At 39.8% G+C, this 21,225-nt stretch overlaps 3 long non-coding RNA genes across 3 annotated transcripts; all 3 read left to right on the forward strand.

Annotated features, from left to right (window-relative positions):
* Positions 1 to 4,590: 4,590 nt before the first annotated feature.
* Positions 4,591 to 5,595, forward strand: LOC146565455 (uncharacterized). Its single transcript, XR_014893997.1, has 2 exons — positions 4,591 to 4,841; positions 5,122 to 5,595. It is a non-coding gene; the product is annotated as an uncharacterized LOC146565455 (long non-coding RNA).
* A 5,501-nt stretch (positions 5,596 to 11,096) lies between these two features.
* LOC146565456 (uncharacterized) lies at positions 11,097 to 12,103 on the forward strand. Its single transcript, XR_014893998.1, has 2 exons — positions 11,097 to 11,347; positions 11,628 to 12,103. It is a non-coding gene; the product is annotated as an uncharacterized LOC146565456 (long non-coding RNA).
* A 5,527-nt stretch (positions 12,104 to 17,630) lies between these two features.
* LOC146565457 (uncharacterized) lies at positions 17,631 to 18,635 on the forward strand. Its single transcript, XR_014893999.1, has 2 exons — positions 17,631 to 17,881; positions 18,162 to 18,635. It is a non-coding gene; the product is annotated as an uncharacterized LOC146565457 (long non-coding RNA).
* The last annotated feature ends 2,590 nt before the right edge of the window (positions 18,636 to 21,225 follow it).

Below are 21,225 nucleotides of genomic sequence, written 5' to 3' on the forward strand. Positions count from 1 at the left end.
ATTATGCTCAAGTACACTGTTGTGTAAAATTTACTTTAGTAAATTTACTTGTTTCATGCTTGGTCATGCAAGTTCTGTAAGTGAGTGAAAATAATTCCACAATTTTTTTTAGACATTTTTAGACACTCTAAGCTTTTTGAAAAAGAAAATTATCAAATTGTAACACAGAGTGTGGTCAGACTGCTTTTGTTACACACAAATACCTGTACACGTTTGTAAATCTTAGTTTACGCTAAGAGATCAGAGGAGAAGGGTGGAGTGCCCACTCCAGGTCAGGGATGAGTTCCTCCTCCAAGTGGAAGAGTTTAAGTATCTCAGGGTCTTGTTCACGAGTGATGGGAGAAGGGAGCAGGAGATCGACAGACAGATTGGTGCTCTCAATTTACTGGTCAATCTACGTCCCTACCCTCACCTGTGGTCACGAGCTGTGGGTAGTGACTGAAAGAACAAGACTGCAGATACAAATGGCTAATATGAGCTTCCTCAGACGCGTGGATGGCCTCTCCCTTAGAGGGGAGGCCAAGTGGCTTCTTTCCACATGGAAAGAAGCCACTTGAGGTGGTTCGGGCATCTGAGAAGAACACCTCCTGGGGTGAGGTGATCCGGGCATGTCCCACTGAGAGGAGGCCCCCGTGCCTTGGTGTTCCCCCAAACAAGCTGAAGGAGGTGGGTGGGGAGAGGGAGGTCTGGGCTTCTTTGCTTGGGCTGCTGCCCCCGTGATCCGCGATCCAGTAGAGTTGAGTATGTGGGTTACGCCCATTAAAAACTTGCCAGATTTTCTAATACAATACCAAACAGCACATTCTGCTATTCACTCTTGCTTTGAGCTTTGATACCCAGGTGCTCCAGTCATGTTCCTGATTGATACAAGTTTGATTTACTGAATACTAGCTAAGCAATCTAAGCAATCTACAGAATCTACAGAATCAACAAATTTCTTCCAGTCAGTGAATGCTGCATATAATTTTATTTTTTGCTTGTTGCAACGTGCATAAAATTAAAAGGTTAAAACTAATGAAACTAGTTTTGAATTTTTTTTTTCAGTTGATTCAATTTTATATCATGAAATATGCAGAAAAAATAGAATTGGGCTGAAAGGTCTAATGCTTCATAACGTATTCAGGTTGTGTATCATATTTTTTAAAAGTAACTAAGTAAGAAAGTAACAAATTACTTACAAAAATAAGCAATCAGTAAAGTAATGGGATTAATTTCTTGGAGAAGTAATCAGTAATTAGTAAATAATTACTATTTTCAAGTAACTTGACCAACACAGGGTATTACCGTATGAAGTGGCAGATGTTAAAGAAACTGTTCGGCTACATGTCCAGTAGGTGGTGCAGACGACTGTCAGGATCCACTAATTCACCACAGTCAGAGTCTTTTGGATTACCTCTGCATCAGCTGAAGGAGTTAGTTTATTTAGTTTTTTGGTTATGTCATAGAATAAAAAGGCCCACATTTTGGAAGGATTTAAGCCCATAAATAAACAGCAGAAATATCCATGTATAGAAAACCTTTTTCTATTAGAAAAAATTCTAATAATGTATAGATACATATCAATACTCAATAACTCATTGTTCCACTTACAATAGCTGTAAGTGCAGCTTACCATGACTTGAGTGTTATCTCACACATCAACCACGGTAAAGCGTGTTATAGACAAGCCAGCCCACTGTGACCATTTCATGCTTTGCCTCTTTCAAAGTGTGAAATATACATGCATGCAAAAATTGCAGTAAGCTGTGGTTACAGCAGAGGGAGACATTTTATTTCAAGCCAAAGTGAAAAGAACCACAGGAAAGCATTTAAAAATGAAATTATTAACACATTTACAATTAAATATACATCAGCTGCCTAGCACTGCTCTGCTCACTACTGTGATATGGAGTTGCACACAAGTGTTTCTGTTTGCAACACTTTGCAAGATGTTGAAAGAGATGGAAGGAAAGATCTTACTGTGAACTAGCTCCGGCCTTGAGTTGAATTATTTCTTCAAGAAGTCACTTGGATGAGTGACGAAATGTTTCTCCCACACATAGGGTTTTAGATAGCACCTCCTCTCCTGACTTAGCTTGTTTTTGTTTGTTATTTTGGCCTGTGTTCACCAGGGAGTTAAGTTTTCAGTGGAGACAAATAAACCACCGTTCACTTAATAAATTGTTTTTTCTTCCCAAACCGTCACTTCCTTTTTAACCCTTATGCTACGTTCCTGTACCCCTAGACTGGGGCGTAACACATCTGAAATGAAAAGCCTGTAAACGTGTGTTCCAGCCTCCTGACTTTGCTGGCACTCGGTCTTCATACTCGACTCCAGATCTGGACTTGTGTTGAACTCGACTGAGGTGGTCTGATCAGACACAGCGCTGCTGTTTGCTGCAGCTGTCCAAAAATCACAGACAAAGTCAGGAATGTTTTTACCTCGTCTAGCTGCTCTGTGTGTGTGTGTGTGTGTGTGTGTGTGTGTGTGTGTGTGTACAGGTCACATGACAGCACAGCATTTTCTACCCACAGTTTGAACTGAGCAAGAAATAACAAATGTATTTATTCAACTTACAGACAATAAAAAAACAAACAGAAATCAGTGTAAAATTTAATAACTTTTATTGATGTTAACTTTTTAAAAAGTTATTAAAAAGAAAACCCCAACAGAAAAACCCCTCTGAGCAAGCACTTGGCGACAGTGGGGAAGAAAAACTCCCTTTTAAGAGGGAGAAACTTCCGGCAGAACCAGGCTCAGTGAGGGGACAGCCATCTGCCGCGACCGTTCCAAGGGGTTATCACAATTTTTTTCTACAATGCATCAACCTTGTTTTGTCTCCTGGTGAAACAAAACAGTCGGCCTATAGATGAGAAAAACCGACGTATGCAACTTGGCTTCTTCGAAAGTTTGGCTGCCTCTTCTATGAAAATTTTAACAATCGTATTGTCGACTGTTGGTTCATTTAATTCCATGTTTTGCAGAACTACTTCTGCCTCTTGCCACTGTTTACACAGGGCTTTGAAAATCACCTTCTCAAAGTTTTTGAACTTCCTTAAGGGGATTTGATCAATTTCATCCCTGATTTTAGCCCAGATTTTTTCGCTAAGCCTCTTGTAGATGGTTAAAACTCTTTCTGGACTTATGACTTTACCTGATTTTTTTATAACCCGCTTAACTAGTTCTTCCATACATGTTTCCACAAAAAATCGGTATTTTTCTTTGTTTTGAGACAATTCATCCTTTGCTACCAAAGGGTGTTTTTTGAATTGATTTTGCATGCTGGCTTCATGTTGAGCCGAGGATTTCTTTGGGGTTACATCATTTTCCAAAGAGGTTCCTGCTTTATCTACAGCCTGCGTGGTGTCACGGTTTTTCTTGTCTATTGGAGTTCTGGGCTCGTCAGATGTATCAATGATATTTGTGGCAACATTTTCTGCTGTGTTGTTCACGTTGACTGTTGTTTTCTGTTGTTCAGGAGCTGTCTGTGTCTCCTTTGAGGCCACTGTTGTTGTGATGTTTTCTGTGATGTTGATCAAATCCCTTGTTTTCTGTAGAATCACAGCCTTAATGTGATCTGCCAGCGATGCATTATCCTCTGAGTTTTCAGGTGTTTCCATGGTATTTTGGATATTAGTGATAAGTGTGGCACCAGCGGAATTTTCTGCTGTGCTGTTCACGTTGACTGTTGCTTTCTGTAAAATAACAACTGGCACACAGATTAGATTTCCCATGATGCGGTCACCTGTGTTAGAGGTCTGTGCAAGTTCAGGAGCTGTTTCTGTCTCCTCTAAGGCCACTGTTGTTGTGCTATTTTCTGGGATGTTTAACAAATCCATTGCTTTCTGTAGAATCACAGCCTTAATTTGATCTGCCAGCGATGCATAATCCTCTGAGTTTTCAGTTGTTTCCGTGGTATTTTGGATATTAGTGATAAATGTGACATCAGCGGAATTTTCTGCTGTGCTGTGCAAGTTGGCTGTTGTTTCCTGTGAAATATGAGCTGGCATTTCCGTGTTGCGGTCAACTGTGTTAGAGGTCTGTGCAAGTTCAGGAGCTGTCTGTGTCTGCTTTAAGGCCACTGTTGTTGTGCTAGTGACAGCAGTGTCCTGGCAAAACCTCAGTTCTGCACCTGCTGACAGTGAGCATAGGGCAATGACATTATCTACAAAATTACATAGCCTTCCTATGGTGGCATTTTCGGCGTAATCACACCGCAACTGTTGCCACTGCTCATGTGTAACATTATTTAGCAATTCCTCTAGCAGTGGCCTAACATCATTTGCAGGAGTGGAATGACTCCTGACATTGTCTGGATTGCTCCTAGCTGTGTTGTTGTCCATTTTGCTTCAATATCTATTTGTTTGCTGTTAATGTCTTCTCTCTGTTTGTTAAAGCGAGCGTTAGAAAAAACAGAGTTGCAGAGGGCTATTTATAGGTTTTTGTCTGTATGACGTCTTTGAAGCCCCGCCCACTTCAAGTGTGACGTCTTTGAAGCCTTTGATCTAAGCCCCGCCCACTTCGAGCAAAAAAAGAATGCGCTCGGAGAGTGTGGTTTGTTTGTCTCTCTCTCTCTCTCCCCCCCCCCCCCCCCCCCCCCCCCAAGCTTCATCACAGCCTCCCATAATAATAACTTTAGTAATGGTAGCAGTTAAAATATTGTCTGGTTTCATTTGGAACAACGATAGTTGTTTCGTTTATCGTTGATTGTTGATCTATTACAGTCGACCAGGTGACAACAATCACGTTGAAAAATCATTTATTTATAGTTGGCCGGAAACTAAAGCTGCTGTCACTTGGACTATTCCGTAGCACCCACCCGAGTAGTCGTCCTCGTCCCTGCACTGCACGTCGATCTCAGGTAAGAATGTATTTATTTAGTCATTGTTTGAATGCTGAATTTGGAAAAACAGTCAAGATTGCTTGATATTTATAGTCTATTAAAATGTATATTATAGTATATTTAAAATGTGGGGAAAATTTCTCAATAGAAATGTCTAAAATATCATAATTTGGTTCCCAAGTATAAATAACATTTAAAGCTATCTTGGACAGAAGGAAAAGAGTATGTATTTCTTAGAAAACGCGAAATCTGCACAAACATACCATTTTCATGTCATAATGTTCTTTCTGTTATAAAGCTATATTAGCAAAGGTGCTGTAAAGTTGTTAGCAGTGTGTCAGCTTGGTGACCTGCCACAGAGTACCTTTGTGACGTCATTCGCTATGCTCCAGATCGGATGGGTGGTGCAGGACGCCCGACGACTCTCATCTATATACAATTCCCAGCAGCAGACAACTCCAACATTCTGTATTTAATATTTGAATATATATTTTTTAATTTTCTGTCTGTGTGCCAAGGTGAGCTATGCACCTGTTTATTGTTACCTGCTGTGTCTCATGTTAAGAAAACATGTATGGTCAAAATAAAAACACTAGCTTTTAGTGTACAGGATGGATGTGAATGTTAGTGAACAAAACAGGCCTGCTGTATATCAGATGATGTGTATATTCTTAATGTTTTTATGCTTACAAAACTCTACTCAAGTTTCTTTTAAAGTTTTTGCTTGCATTTCCTACACAAATGTCAAAATAATAAAAAATCTTTGTGCACTGATACATGGTCTCACATTTTTATCTATTCAGCTGCTGTGTGATGCACACCAGTGGTCCTCACTGCGCAATGTTAAAAGAAAGGCTTCATTTTTATCAGCTGGTTTTCACATAGGCCAAACATCTCTAAGGATATTTCTCCATTGTCTATAAATACATGTCAACAACATGTAGCAACAACTACTACTGATTCATACATGTCCATCACTTTGGATGAGTGCATGTTTTTTTGCACACTGTCATCCTGTGCACTGTTCCAGCATGATTAGACCTTAGCGATGAACCTTGTTGCCAAAAAGCAAAGCCAGTGGGAGCAACATCTTCCAGAGCTAAAGCTCCGTTCACCAGCACTACTGGTGAGCCTTGTCTATAACAATGCCATGTTTACATCACATACCAAATGTAGTCATTTTTTTTAAATTAACAGAATGATATATAGGATGTGATACTGATTACATAGTACTGATCCTCACCTGAGTACATTTTGTTTTATAATTTCCCTGAGGTCCAGAACATCTCCATCATAATGATCATATCTTGTTTGGGGATGCTGCCCTGCCACACAGTTTGTAGGCCTCAAAAACCTGTTGATCTCAGTACACCTGCAGATTCAAGGAGACATACTTTTACAGGTGACAGTATGTACTAAAGTATATGTAATTTAAACTTTTTTCATAACATTATGAAGTTGTGTGATATGCGAGTGAGAGATTATGACAAACATCCAGAAAAGTCTTGTGATCATGCAGTCATGTCTGAAACTTCTCCCACACCGAGTGCAAGACAGGGTGGAAAAACCCTTTAATTCATAGTGTTCTTGTTGCAGTGAAACGCTAAAAGATTTAAAACAAAAAATAAGGGCACATAAAGTGACACTGCTTGCTTTTTGCAAACTACTTTCACAAAAAGCCCATTATGGATTATGCTCAAGTACACTGTTGTGTAAAATTTACTTTAGTAAATTTACTTGTTTCATGCTTGGTCATGCAAGTTCTGTAAGTGAGTGAAAATAATTCCACAATTTTTTTTAGACATTTTTAGACACTCTAAGCTTTTTGAAAAAGAAAATTATCAAATTGTAACACAGAGTGTGGTCAGACTGCTTTTGTTACACACAAATACCTGTACACGTTTGTAAATCTTAGTTTACGCTAAGAGATCAGAGGAGAAGGGTGGAGTGCCCACTCCAGGTCAGGGATGAGTTCCTCCTCCAAGTGGAAGAGTTTAAGTATCTCAGGGTCTTGTTCACGAGTGATGGGAGAAGGGAGCAGGAGATCGACAGACAGATTGGTGCTCTCAATTTACTGGTCAATCTACGTCCCTACCCTCACCTGTGGTCACGAGCTGTGGGTAGTGACTGAAAGAACAAGACTGCAGATACAAATGGCTAATATGAGCTTCCTCAGAAGCGTGGATGGCCTCTCCCTTAGAGGGGAGGCCAAGTGGCTTCTTTCCACATGGAAAGAAGCCACTTGAGGTGGTTCGGGCATCTGAGAAGAACACCTCCTGGGGTGAGGTGATCCGGGCATGTCCCACTGAGAGGAGGCCCCCGTGCCTTGGTGTTCCCCCAAACAAGCTGAAGGAGGTGGGTGGGGAGAGGGAGGTCTGGGCTTCTTTGCTTGGGCTGCTGCCCCCGTGATCCGCGATCCAGTAGAGTTGAGTATGTGGGTTACGCCCATTAAAAACTTGCCAGATTTTCTAATACAATACCAAACAGCACATTCTGCTATTCACTCTTGCTTTGAGCTTTGATACCCAGGTGCTCCAGTCATGTTCCTGATTGATACAAGTTTGATTTACTGAATACTAGCTAAGCAATCTAAGCAATCTACAGAATCTACAGAATCAACAAATTTCTTCCAGTCAGCGAATGCTGCATATAATTTTATTTTTTGCTTGTTGCAACGTGCATAAAATTAAAAGGTTAAAACTAATGAAACTAGTTTTGAATTTTTTTTTTCAGTTGATTCAATTTTATATCATGAAATATGCAGAAAAAATAGAATTGGGCTGAAAGGTCTAATGCTTCATAACGTATTCAGGTTGTGTATCATATTTTTTAAAAGTAACTAAGTAAGAAAGTAACAAATTACTTACAAAAATAAGCAATCAGTAAAGTAATGGGATTAATTTCTTGGAGAAGTAATCAGTAATTAGTAAATAATTACTATTTTCAAGTAACTTGACCAACACAGGGTATTACCGTATGAAGTGGCAGATGTTAAAGAAACTGTTCGGCTACATGTCCAGTAGGTGGTGCAGACGACTGTCAGGATCCACTAATTCACCACAGTCAGAGTCTTTTGGATTACCTCTGCATCAGCTGAAGGAGTTAGTTTATTTAGTTTTTTGGTTATGTCATAGAATAAAAAGGCCCACATTTTGGAAGGATTTAAGCCCATAAATAAACAGCAGAAATATCCATGTATAGAAAACCTTTTTCTATTAGAAAAAATTCTAATAATGTATAGATACATATCAATACTCAATAACTCATTGTTCCACTTACAATAGCTGTAAGTGCAGCTTACCATGACTTGAGTGTTATCTCACACATCAACCACGGTAAAGCGTGTTATAGACAAGCCAGCCCACTGTGACCATTTCATGCTTTGCCTCTTTCAAAGTGTGAAATATACATGCATGCAAAAATTGCAGTAAGCTGTGGTTACAGCAGAGGGAGACATTTTATTTCAAGCCAAAGTGAAAAGAACCACAGGAAAGCATTTAAAAATGAAATTATTAACACATTTACAATTAAATATACATCAGCTGCCTAGCACTGCTCTGCTCACTACTGTGATATGGAGTTGCACACAAGTGTTTCTGTTTGCAACACTTTGCAAGATGTTGAAAGAGATGGAAGGAAAGATCTTACTGTGAACTAGCTCCGGCCTTGAGTTGAATTATTTCTTCAAGAAGTCACTTGGATGAGTGACGAAATGTTTCTCCCACACATAGGGTTTTAGATAGCACCTCCTCTCCTGACTTAGCTTGTTTTTGTTTGTTATTTTGGCCTGTGTTCACCAGGGAGTTAAGTTTTCAGTGGAGACAAATAAACCACCGTTCACTTAATAAATTGTTTTTTCTTCCCAAACCGTCACTTCCTTTTTAACCCTTATGCTACGTTCCTGTACCCCTAGACTGGGGCGTAACACATCTGAAATGAAAAGCCTGTAAACGTGTGTTCCAGCCTCCTGACTTTGCTGGCACTCGGTCTTCATACTCGACTCCAGATCTGGACTTGTGTTGAACTCGACTGAGGTGGTCTGATCAGACACAGCGCTGCTGTTTGCTGCAGCTGTCCAAAAATCACAGACAAAGTCAGGAATGTTTTTACCTCGTCTAGCTGCTCTGTGTGTGTGTGTGTGTGTGTGTGTGTGTGTGTGTGTGTGTACAGGTCACATGACAGCACAGCATTTTCTACCCACAGTTTGAACTGAGCAAGAAATAACAAATGTATTTATTCAACTTACAGACAATAAAAAAACAAACAGAAATCAGTGTAAAATTTAATAACTTTTATTGATGTTAACTTTTTAAAAAGTTATTAAAAAGAAAACCCCAACAGAAAAACCCCTCTGAGCAAGCACTTGGCGACAGTGGGGAAGAAAAACTCCCTTTTAAGAGGGAGAAACTTCCGGCAGAACCAGGCTCAGTGAGGGGACAGCCATCTGCCGCGACCGTTCCAAGGGGTTATCACAATTTTTTTCTACAATGCATCAACCTTGTTTTGTCTCCTGGTGAAACAAAACAGTCGGCCTATAGATGAGAAAAACCGACGTATGCAACTTGGCTTCTTCGAAAGTTTGGCTGCCTCTTCTATGAAAATTTTAACAATCGTATTGTCGACTGTTGGTTCATTTAATTCCATGTTTTGCAGAACTACTTCTGCCTCTTGCCACTGTTTACACAGGGCTTTGAAAATCACCTTCTCAAAGTTTTTGAACTTCCTTAAGGGGATTTGATCAATTTCATCCCTGATTTTAGCCCAGATTTTTTCGCTAAGCCTCTTGTAGATGGTTAAAACTCTTTCTGGACTTATGACTTTACCTGATTTTTTTATAACCCGCTTAACTAGTTCTTCCATACATGTTTCCACAAAAAATCGGTATTTTTCTTTGTTTTGAGACAATTCATCCTTTGCTACCAAAGGGTGTTTTTTGAATTGATTTTGCATGCTGGCTTCATGTTGAGCCGAGGATTTCTTTGGGGTTACATCATTTTCCAAAGAGGTTCCTGCTTTATCTACAGCCTGCGTGGTGTCACGGTTTTTCTTGTCTATTGGAGTTCTGGGCTCGTCAGATGTATCAATGATATTTGTGGCAACATTTTCTGCTGTGTTGTTCACGTTGACTGTTGTTTTCTGTTGTTCAGGAGCTGTCTGTGTCTCCTTTGAGGCCACTGTTGTTGTGATGTTTTCTGTGATGTTGATCAAATCCCTTGTTTTCTGTAGAATCACAGCCTTAATGTGATCTGCCAGCGATGCATTATCCTCTGAGTTTTCAGGTGTTTCCATGGTATTTTGGATATTAGTGATAAGTGTGGCACCAGCGGAATTTTCTGCTGTGCTGTTCACGTTGACTGTTGCTTTCTGTAAAATAACAACTGGCACACAGATTAGATTTCCCATGATGCGGTCACCTGTGTTAGAGGTCTGTGCAAGTTCAGGAGCTGTTTCTGTCTCCTCTAAGGCCACTGTTGTTGTGCTATTTTCTGGGATGTTTAACAAATCCATTGCTTTCTGTAGAATCACAGCCTTAATTTGATCTGCCAGCGATGCATAATCCTCTGAGTTTTCAGTTGTTTCCGTGGTATTTTGGATATTAGTGATAAATGTGACATCAGCGGAATTTTCTGCTGTGCTGTGCAAGTTGGCTGTTGTTTCCTGTGAAATATGAGCTGGCATTTCCGTGTTGCGGTCAACTGTGTTAGAGGTCTGTGCAAGTTCAGGAGCTGTCTGTGTCTGCTTTAAGGCCACTGTTGTTGTGCTAGTGACAGCAGTGTCCTGGCAAAACCTCAGTTCTGCACCTGCTGACAGTGAGCATAGGGCAATGACATTATCTACAAAATTACATAGCCTTCCTATGGTGGCATTTTCGGCGTAATCACACCGCAACTGTTGCCACTGCTCATGTGTAACATTATTTAGCAATTCCTCTAGCAGTGGCCTAACATCATTTGCAGGAGTGGAATGACTCCTGACATTGTCTGGATTGCTCCTAGCTGTGTTGTTGTCCATTTTGCTTCAATATCTATTTGTTTGCTGTTAATGTCTTCTCTCTGTTTGTTAAAGCGAGCGTTAGAAAAAACAGAGTTGCAGAGGGCTATTTATAGGTTTTTGTCTGTATGACGTCTTTGAAGCCCCGCCCACTTCAAGTGTGACGTCTTTGAAGCCTTTGATCTAAGCCCCGCCCACTTCGAGCAAAAAAAGAATGCGCTCGGAGAGTGTGGTTTGTTTGTCTCTCTCTCTCCCCCCCCCCCCCCCCCCCCCCCAAGCTTCATCACAGCCTCCCATAATAATAACTTTAGTAATGGTAGCAGTTAAAATATTGTCTGGTTTCATTTGGAACAACGATAGTTGTTTCGTTTATCGTTGATTGTTGATCTATTACAGTCGACCAGGTGACAACAATCACGTTGAAAAATCATTTATTTATAGTTGGCCGGAAACTAAAGCTGCTGTCACTTGGACTATTCCGTAGCACCCACCCGAGTAGTCGTCCTCGTCCCTGCACTGCACGTCGATCTCAGGTAAGAATGTATTTATTTAGTCATTGTTTGAATGCTGAATTTGGAAAAACAGTCAAGATTGCTTGATATTTATAGTCTATTAAAATGTATATTATAGTATATTTAAAATGTGGGGAAAATTTCTCAATAGAAATGTCTAAAATATCATAATTTGGTTCCCAAGTATAAATAACATTTAAAGCTATCTTGGACAGAAGGAAAAGAGTATGTATTTCTTAGAAAACGCGAAATCTGCACAAACATACCATTTTCATGTCATAATGTTCTTTCTGTTATAAAGCTATATTAGCAAAGGTGCTGTAAAGTTGTTAGCAGTGTGTCAGCTTGGTGACCTGCCACAGAGTACCTTTGTGACGTCATTCGCTATGCTCCAGATCGGATGGGTGGTGCAGGACGCCCGACGACTCTCATCTATATACAATTCCCAGCAGCAGACAACTCCAACATTCTGTATTTAATATTTGAATATATTTTTTTTAATTTTCTGTCTGTGTGCCAAGGTGAGCTATGCACCTGTTTATTGTTACCTGCTGTGTCTCATGTTAAGAAAACATGTATGGTCAAAATAAAAACACTAGCTTTTAGTGTACAGGATGGATGTGAATGTTAGTGAACAAAACAGGCCTGCTGTATATCAGATGATGTGTATATTCTTAATGTTTTTATGCTTACAAAACTCTACTCAAGTTTCTTTTAAAGTTTTTGCTTGCATTTCCTACACAAATGTCAAAATAATAAAAAATCTTTGTGCACTGATACATGGTCTCACATTTTTATCTATTCAGCTGCTGTGTGATGCACACCAGTGGTCCTCACTGCGCAATGTTAAAAGAAAGGCTTCATTTTTATCAGCTGGTTTTCACATAGGCCAAACATCTCTAAGGATATTTCTCCATTGTCTATAAATACATGTCAACAACATGTAGCAACAACTACTACTGATTCATACATGTCCATCACTTTGGATGAGTGCATGTTTTTTTGCACACTGTCATCCTGTGCACTGTCCCAGCATGATTAGACCTTAGCGATGAACCTTGTTGCCAAAAAGCAAAGCCAGTGGGAGCAACATCTTCCAGAGCTAAAGCTCCGTTCACCAGCACTACTGGTGAGCCTTGTCTATAACAATGCCATGTTTACATCACATACCAAATGTAGTCATTTTTTTTAAATTAACAGAATGATATATAGGATGTGATACTGATTACATAGTACTGATCCTCACCTGAGTACATTTTGTTTTATAATTTCCCTGAGGTCCAGAACATCTCCATCATAATGATCATATCTTGTTTGGGGATGCTGCCCTGCCACACAGTTTGTAGGCCTCAAAAACCTGTTGATCTCAGTACACCTGCAGATTCAAGGAGACATACTTTTACAGGTGACAGTATGTACTAAAGTATATGTAATTTAAACTTTTTTCATAACATTATGAAGTTGTGTGATATGCGAGTGAGAGATTATGACAAACATCCAGAAAAGTCTTGTGATCATGCAGTCATGTCTGAAACTTCTCCCACACCGAGTGCAAGACAGGGTGGAAAAACCCTTTAATTCATAGTGTTCTTGTTGCAGTGAAACGCTAAAAGATTTAAAACAAAAAATAAGGGCACATAAAGTGACACTGCTTGCTTTTTGCAAACTACTTTCACAAAAAGCCCATTATGGATTATGCTCAAGTACACTGTTGTGTAAAATTTACTTTAGTAAATTTACTTGTTTCATGCTTGGTCATGCAAGTTCTGTAAGTGAGTGAAAATAATTCCACAATTTTTTTTAGACATTTTTAGACACTCTAAGCTTTTTGAAAAAGAAAATTATCAAATTGTAACACAGAGTGTGGTCAGACTGCTTTTGTTACACACAAATACCTGTACACGTTTGTAAATCTTAGTTTACGCTAAGAGATCAGAGGAGAAGGGTGGAGTGCCCACTCCAGGTCAGGGATGAGTTCCTCCTCCAAGTGGAAGAGTTTAAGTATCTCAGGGTCTTGTTCACGAGTGATGGGAGAAGGGAGCAGGAGATCGACAGACAGATTGGTGCTCTCAATTTACTGGTCAATCTACGTCCCTACCCTCACCTGTGGTCACGAGCTGTGGGTAGTGACTGAAAGAACAAGACTGCAGATACAAATGGCTAATATGAGCTTCCTCAGACGCGTGGATGGCCTCTCCCTTAGAGGGGAGGCCAAGTGGCTTCTTTCCACATGGAAAGAAGCCACTTGAGGTGGTTCGGGCATCTGAGAAGAACACCTCCTGGGGTGAGGTGATCCGGGCATGTCCCACTGAGAGGAGGCCCCCGTGCCTTGGTGTTCCCCCAAACAAGCTGAAGGAGGTGGGTGGGGAGAGGGAGGTCTGGGCTTCTTTGCTTGGGCTGCTGCCCCCGTGATCCGCGATCCAGTAGAGTTGAGTATGTGGGTTACGCCCATTAAAAACTTGCCAGATTTTCTAATACAATACCAAACAGCACATTCTGCTATTCACTCTTGCTTTGAGCTTTGATACCCAGGTGCTCCAGTCATGTTCCTGATTGATACAAGTTTGATTTACTGAATACTAGCTAAGCAATCTAAGCAATCTACAGAATCTACAGAATCAACAAATTTCTTCCAGTCAGCGAATGCTGCATATAATTTTATTTTTTGCTTGTTGCAACGTGCATAAAATTAAAAGGTTAAAACTAATGAAACTAGTTTTGAATTTTTTTTTTCAGTTGATTCAATTTTATATCATGAAATATGCAGAAAAAATAGAATTGGGCTGAAAGGTCTAATGCTTCATAACGTATTCAGGTTGTGTATCATATTTTTTAAAAGTAACTAAGTAAGAAAGTAACAAATTACTTACAAAAATAAGCAATCAGTAAAGTAATGGGATTAATTTCTTGGAGAAGTAATCAGTAATTAGTAAATAATTACTATTTTCAAGTAACTTGACCAACACAGGGTATTACCGTATGAAGTGGCAGATGTTAAAGAAACTGTTCGGCTACATGTCCAGTAGGTGGTGCAGACGACTGTCAGGATCCACTAATTCACCACAGTCAGAGTCTTTTGGATTACCTCTGCATCAGCTGAAGGAGTTAGTTTATTTAGTTTTTTGGTTATGTCATAGAATAAAAAGGCCCACATTTTGGAAGGATTTAAGCCCATAAATAAACAGCAGAAATATCCATGTATAGAAAACCTTTTTCTATTAGAAAAAATTCTAATAATGTATAGATACATATCAATACTCAATAACTCATTGTTCCACTTACAATAGCTGTAAGTGCAGCTTACCATGACTTGAGTGTTATCTCACACATCAACCACGGTAAAGCGTGTTATAGACAAGCCAGCCCACTGTGACCATTTCATGCTTTGCCTCTTTCAAAGTGTGAAATATACATGCATGCAAAAATTGCAGTAAGCTGTGGTTACAGCAGAGGGAGACATTTTATTTCAAGCCAAAGTGAAAAGAACCACAGGAAAGCATTTAAAAATGAAATTATTAACACATTTACAATTAAATATACATCAGCTGCCTAGCACTGCTCTGCTCACTACTGTGATATGGAGTTGCACACAAGTGTTTCTGTTTGCAACACTTTGCAAGATGTTGAAAGAGATGGAAGGAAAGATCTTACTGTGAACTAGCTCCGGCCTTGAGTTGAATTATTTCTTCAAGAAGTCACTTGGATGAGTGACGAAATGTTTCTCCCACACATAGGGTTTTAGATAGCACCTCCTCTCCTGACTTAGCTTGTTTTTGTTTGTTATTTTGGCCTGTGTTCACCAGGGAGTTAAGTTTTCAGTGGAGACAAATAAACCACCGTTCACTTAATAAATTGTTTTTTCTTCCCAAACCGTCACTTCCTTTTTAACCCTTATGCTACGTTCCTGTACCCCTAGACTGGGGCGTAACACATCTGAAATGAAAAGCCTGTAAACGTGTGTTCCAGCCTCCTGACTTTGCTGGCACTCGGTCTTCATACTCGACTCCAGATCTGGACTTGTGTTGAACTCGACTGAGGTGGTCTGATCAGACACAGCGCTGCTGTTTGCTGCAGCTGTCCAAAAATCACAGACAAAGTCAGGAATGTTTTTACCTCGTCTAGCTGCTCTGTGTGTGTGTGTCTGTGTGTGTGTGTGTGTGTGTGTGTGTGTGTGTGTACAGGTCACATGACAGCACAGCATTTTCTACCCACAGTTTGAACTGAGCAAGAAATAACAAATGTATTTATTCAACTTACAGACAATAAAAAAACAAACAGAAATCAGTGTAAAATTTAATAACTTTTATTGATGTTAACTTTTTAAAAAGTTATTAAAAAGAAAACCCCAACAGAAAAACCCCTCTGAGCAAGCACTTGGCGACAGTGGGGAAGAAAAACTCCCTTTTAAGAGGGAGAAACTTCCGGCAGAACCAGGCTCAGTGAGGGGACAGCCATCTGCCGCGACCGTTCCAAGGGGTTATCACAATTTTTTTCTACAATGCATCAACCTTGTTTTGTCTCCTGGTGAAACAAAACAGTCGGCCTATAGATGAGAAAAACCGACGTATGCAACTTGGCTTCTTCGAAAGTTTGGCTGCCTCTTCTATGAAAATTTTAACAATCGTATTGTCGACTGTTGGTTCATTTAATTCCATGTTTTGCAGAACTACTTCTGCCTCTTGCCACTGTTTACACAGGGCTTTGAAAATCACCTTCTCAAAGTTTTTGAACTTCCTTAAGGGGATTTGATCAATTTCATCCCTGATTTTAGCCCAGATTTTTTCGCTAAGCCTCTTGTAGATGGTTAAAACTCTTTCTGGACTTATGACTTTACCTGATTTTTTTATAACCCGCTTAACTAGTTCTTCCATACATGTTTCCACAAAAAATCGGTATTTTTCTTTGTTTTGAGACAATTCATCCTTTGCTACCAAAGGGTGTTTTTTGAATTGATTTTGCATGCTGGCTTCATGTTGAGCCGAGGATTTCTTTGGGGTTACATCATTTTCCAAAGAGGTTCCTGCTTTATCTACAGCCTGCGTGGTGTCACGGTTTTTCTTGTCTATTGGAGTTCTGGGCTCGTCAGATGTATCAATGATATTTGTGGCAACATTTTCTGCTGTGTTGTTCACGTTGACTGTTGTTTTCTGTTGTTCAGGAGCTGTCTGTGTCTCCTTTGAGGCCACTGTTGTTGTGATGTTTTCTGTGATGTTGATCAAATCCCTTGTTTTCTGTAGAATCACAGCCTTAATGTGATCTGCCAGCGATGCATTATCCTCTGAGTTTTCAGGTGTTTCCATGGTATTTTGGATATTAGTGATAAGTGTGGCACCAGCGGAATTTTCTGCTGTGCTGTTCACGTTGACTGTTGCTTTCTGTAAAATAACAACTGGCACACAGATTAGATTTCCCATGATGCGGTCACCTGTGTTAGAGGTCTGTGCAAGTTCAGGAGCTGTTTCTGTCTCCTCTAAGGCCACTGTTGTTGTGCTATTTTCTGGGATGTTTAACAAATCCATTGCTTTCTGTAGAATCACAGCCTTAATTTGATCTGCCAGCGATGCATAATCCTCTGAGTTTTCAGTTGTTTCCGTGGTATTTTGGATATTAGTGATAAATGTGACATCAGCGGAATTTTCTGCTGTGCTGTGCAAGTTGGCTGTTGTTTCCTGTGAAATATGAGCTGGCATTTCCGTGTTGCGGTCAACTGTGTTAGAGGTCTGTGCAAGTTCAGGAGCTGTCTGTGTCTGCTTTAAGGCCACTGTTGTTGTGCTAGTGACAGCAGTGTCCTGGCAAAACCTCAGTTCTGCACCTGCTGACAGTGAGCATAGGGCAATGACATTATCTACAAAATTACATAGCCTTCCTATGGTGGCATTTTCGGCGTAATCACACCGCAACTGTTGCCACTGCTCATGTGTAACATTATTTAGCAATTCCTCTAGCAGTGGCCTAACATCATTTGCAGGAGTGGAATGACTCCTGACATTGTCTGGATTGCTCCTAGCTGTGTTGTTGTCCATTTTGCTTCAATATCTATTTGTTTGCTGTTAATGTCTTCTCTCTGTTTGTTAAAGCGAGCGTTAGAAAAAACAGAGTTGCAGAGGGCTATTTATAGGTTTTTGTCTGTATGACGTCTTTGAAGCCCCGCCCACTTCAAGTGTGACGTCTTTGAAGCCTTTGATCTAAGCCCCGCCCACTTCGAGCAAAAAAAGAATGCGCTCGGAGAGTGTGGTTTGTTTGTCTCTCTCTCTCTCTCTCTCTCTCTCTCTCTCTCTCCCCCCCCCCCCCCCCCCCAAGCTTCATCACAGCCTCCCATAATAATAACTTTAGTAATGGTAGCAGTTAAAATATTGTCTGGTTTCATTTGGAACAACGATAGTTGTTTCGTTTATCGTTGATTGTTGATCTATTACAGTCGACCAGGTGACAACAATCACGTTGAAAAATCATTTATTTATAGTTGGCCGGAAACTAAAGCTGCTGTCACTTGGACTATTCCGTAGCACCCACCCGAGTAGTCGTCCTCGTCCCTGCACTGCACGTCGATCTCAGGTAAGAATGTATTTATTTAGTCATTGTTTGAATGCTGAATTTGGAAAAACAGTCAAGATTGCTTGATATTTATAGTCTATTAAAATGTATATTATAGTATATTTAAAATGTGGGGAAAATTTCTCAATAGAAATGTCTAAAATATCATAATTTGGTTCCCAAGTATAAATAACATTTAAAGCTATCTTGGACAGAAGGAAAAGAGTATGTATTTCTTAGAAAACGCGAAATCTGCACAAACATACCATTTTCATGTCATAATGTTCTTTCTGTTATAAAGCTATATTAGCAAAGGTGCTGTAAAGTTGTTAGCAGTGTGTCAGCTTGGTGACCTGCCACAGAGTACCTTTGTGACGTCATTCGCTATGCTCCAGATCGGATGGGTGGTGCAGGACGCCCGACGACTCTCATCTATATACAATTCCCAGCAGCAGACAACTCCAACATTCTGTATTTAATATTTGAATATATTTTTTTTAATTTTCTGTCTGTGTGCCAAGGTGAGCTATGCACCTGTTTATTGTTACCTGCTGTGTCTCATGTTAAGAAAACATGTATGGTCAAAATAAAAACACTAGCTTTTAGTGTACAGGATGGATGTGAATGTTAGTGAACAAAACAGGCCTGCTGTATATCAGATGATGTGTATATTCTTAATGTTTTTATGCTTACAAAGCTCTACTCAAGTTTCTTTTAAAGTTTTTGCTTGCATTTCCTACACAAATGTCAAAATAATAAAAAATCTTTGTGCACTGATACATGATCTCACATTTTTATCTATTCAGCTGCTGTGTGATGCACACCAGTGGTCCTCACTGCGCAATGTTAAAAGAAAGGCTTCATTTTTATCAGCTGGTTTTCACATAGGCCAAACATCTCTAAGGATATTTCTCCATTGTCTATAAATACATGTCAACAACATGTAGCAACAACTACTACTGATTCATACATACATTCATCCATCACTTTGGATGAGTGCATGTTTTTTTGCACACTGTCATCCTGTGCACTGTTCCAGCATGATTAGACCTTAGCGATGAACCTTGTTGCCAAAAAGCAAAGCCAGTGGGAGCAACATCTTCCAGAGCTAAAGCTCCGTTCACCAGCACTACTGGTGAGCCTTGTCTATAACAATGCCATGTTTACATCACATACCAAATGTAGTCATTTTTTTTAAATTAACAGAATGATATATAGGATGTGATACTGATTACATAGTACTGATCCTCACCTGAGTACATTTTGTTTTATAATTTCCCTGAGGTCCAGAACATCTCCATCATAATGATCATATCTTGTTTGGGGATGCTGCCCTGCCACACAGTTTGTAGGCCTCAAAAACCTGTTGATCTCAGTACACCTGCAGATTCAAGGAGACATACTTTTACAGGTGACAGTATGTACTAAAGTATATGTAATTTAAACTTTTTTCATAACATTATGAAGTTGTGTGATATGCGAGTGAGAGATTATGACAAACATCCAGAAAAGTCTTGTGATCATGCAGTCATGTCTGAAACTTCTCCCACACCGAGTGCAAGACAGGGTGGAAAAACCCTTTAATTCATAGTGTTCTTGTTGCAGTGAAACGCTAAAAGATTTAAAACAAAAAATAAGGGCACATAAAGTGACACTGCTTGCTTTTTGCAAACTACTTTCACAAAAAGCCCATTATGGATTATGCTCAAGTACACTGTTGTGTAAAATTTACTTTAGTAAATTTACTTGTTTCATGCTTGGTCATGCAAGTTCTGTAAGTGAGTGAAAATAATTCCACAATTTTTTTTAGACATTTTTAGACACTCTAAGCTTTTTGAAAAAGAAAATTATCAAATTGTAACACAGAGTGTGGTCAGACTGCTTTTGTTACACACAAATACCTGTACACGTTTGTAAATCTTAGTTTACGCTAAGAGATCAGAGGAGAAGGGTGGAGTGCCCACTCCAGGTCAGGGATGAGTTCCTCCTCCAAGTGGAAGAGTTTAAGTATCTCAGGGTCTTGTTCACGAGTGATGGGAGAAGGGAGCAGGAGATCGACAGACAGATTGGTGCTCTCAATTTACTGGTCAATCTACGTCCCTACCCTCACCTGTGGTCACGAGCTGTGGGTAGTGACTGAAAGAACAAGACTGCAGATACAAATGGCTAATATGAGCTTCCTCAGATGCGTGGATGGCCTCTCCCTTAGAGGGGAGGCCAAGTGGCTTCTTTCCACATGGAAAGAAGCCACTTGAGGTGGTTCGGGCATCTGAGAAGAACACCTCCTGGGGTGAGGTGATCTGGGCATGTCCCACTGAGAGGAGGCCCCCGTGCCTTGGTGTTCCCCCAAACAAGCTGAAGGAGGTGGGTGGGGAGAGGGAGGTCTGGGCTTCTTTGCTTGGGCTGCTGCCCCCGTGATCCGCGATCCAGTAGAGTTGAGTATGTGGGTTACGCCCATTAAAAACTTGCCAGATTTTCTAATACAATACCAAACAGCACATTCTGCTATTCACTCTTGCTTTGAGCTTTGATACCCAGGTGCTCCAGTCATGTTCCTGATTGATACAAGTTTGATTTACTGAATACTAGCTAAGCAATCTAAGCAATCTACAGAATCTACAGAATCAACAAATTTCTTCCAGTCAGCGAATGCTGCATATAATTTTATTTTTTGCTTGTTGCAACGTGCATAAAATTAAAAGGTTAAAACTAATGAAACTAGTTTTGAAAATTTTTTTTTTATTTGATTCAATTTTATATCATGAAATATGCAGAAAAAATAGAATTGGGCTGAAAGGTCTAATGCTTCATAACGTATTCAGGTTGTGTATCATATTTTTTAAAAGTAACTAAGTAAGAAAGTAACAAATTACTTACAAAAATAAGCAATCAGTAAAGTAATGGGATTAATTTCTTGGAGAAGTAATCAGTAATTAGTAAATAATTACTATTTTCAAGTAACTTGACCAACACAGGGTATTACCGTATGAAGTGGCAGATGTTAAAGAAACTGTTCGGCTACATGTCCAGTAGGTGGTGCAGACGACTGTCAGGATCCACTAATTCACCACAGTCAGAGTCTTTTGGATTACCTCTGCATCAGCTGAAGGAGTTAGTTTATTTAGTTTTTTGGTTATGTCATAGAATAAAAAGGCCCACATTTTGGAAGGATTTAAGCCCATAAATAAACAGCAGAAATATCCATGTATAGAAAACCTTTTTCTATTAGAAAAAATTCTAATAATGTATAGATACATATCAATACTCAATAACTCATTGTTCCACTTACAATAGCTGTAAGTGCAGCTTACCATGACTTGAGTGTTATCTCACACATCAACCACGGTAAAGCGTGTTATAGACAA

Source organism: Mchenga conophoros, linkage group LG10 (assembly GCF_057382185.1).
Source record: "Mchenga conophoros isolate Kocher_MC1m ecotype Shallow Benthic linkage group LG10, M_conophoros_male_GT1.1, whole genome shotgun sequence".
NCBI classification, from domain to species: domain Eukaryota; kingdom Metazoa; phylum Chordata; class Actinopteri; order Cichliformes; family Cichlidae; genus Mchenga; species Mchenga conophoros.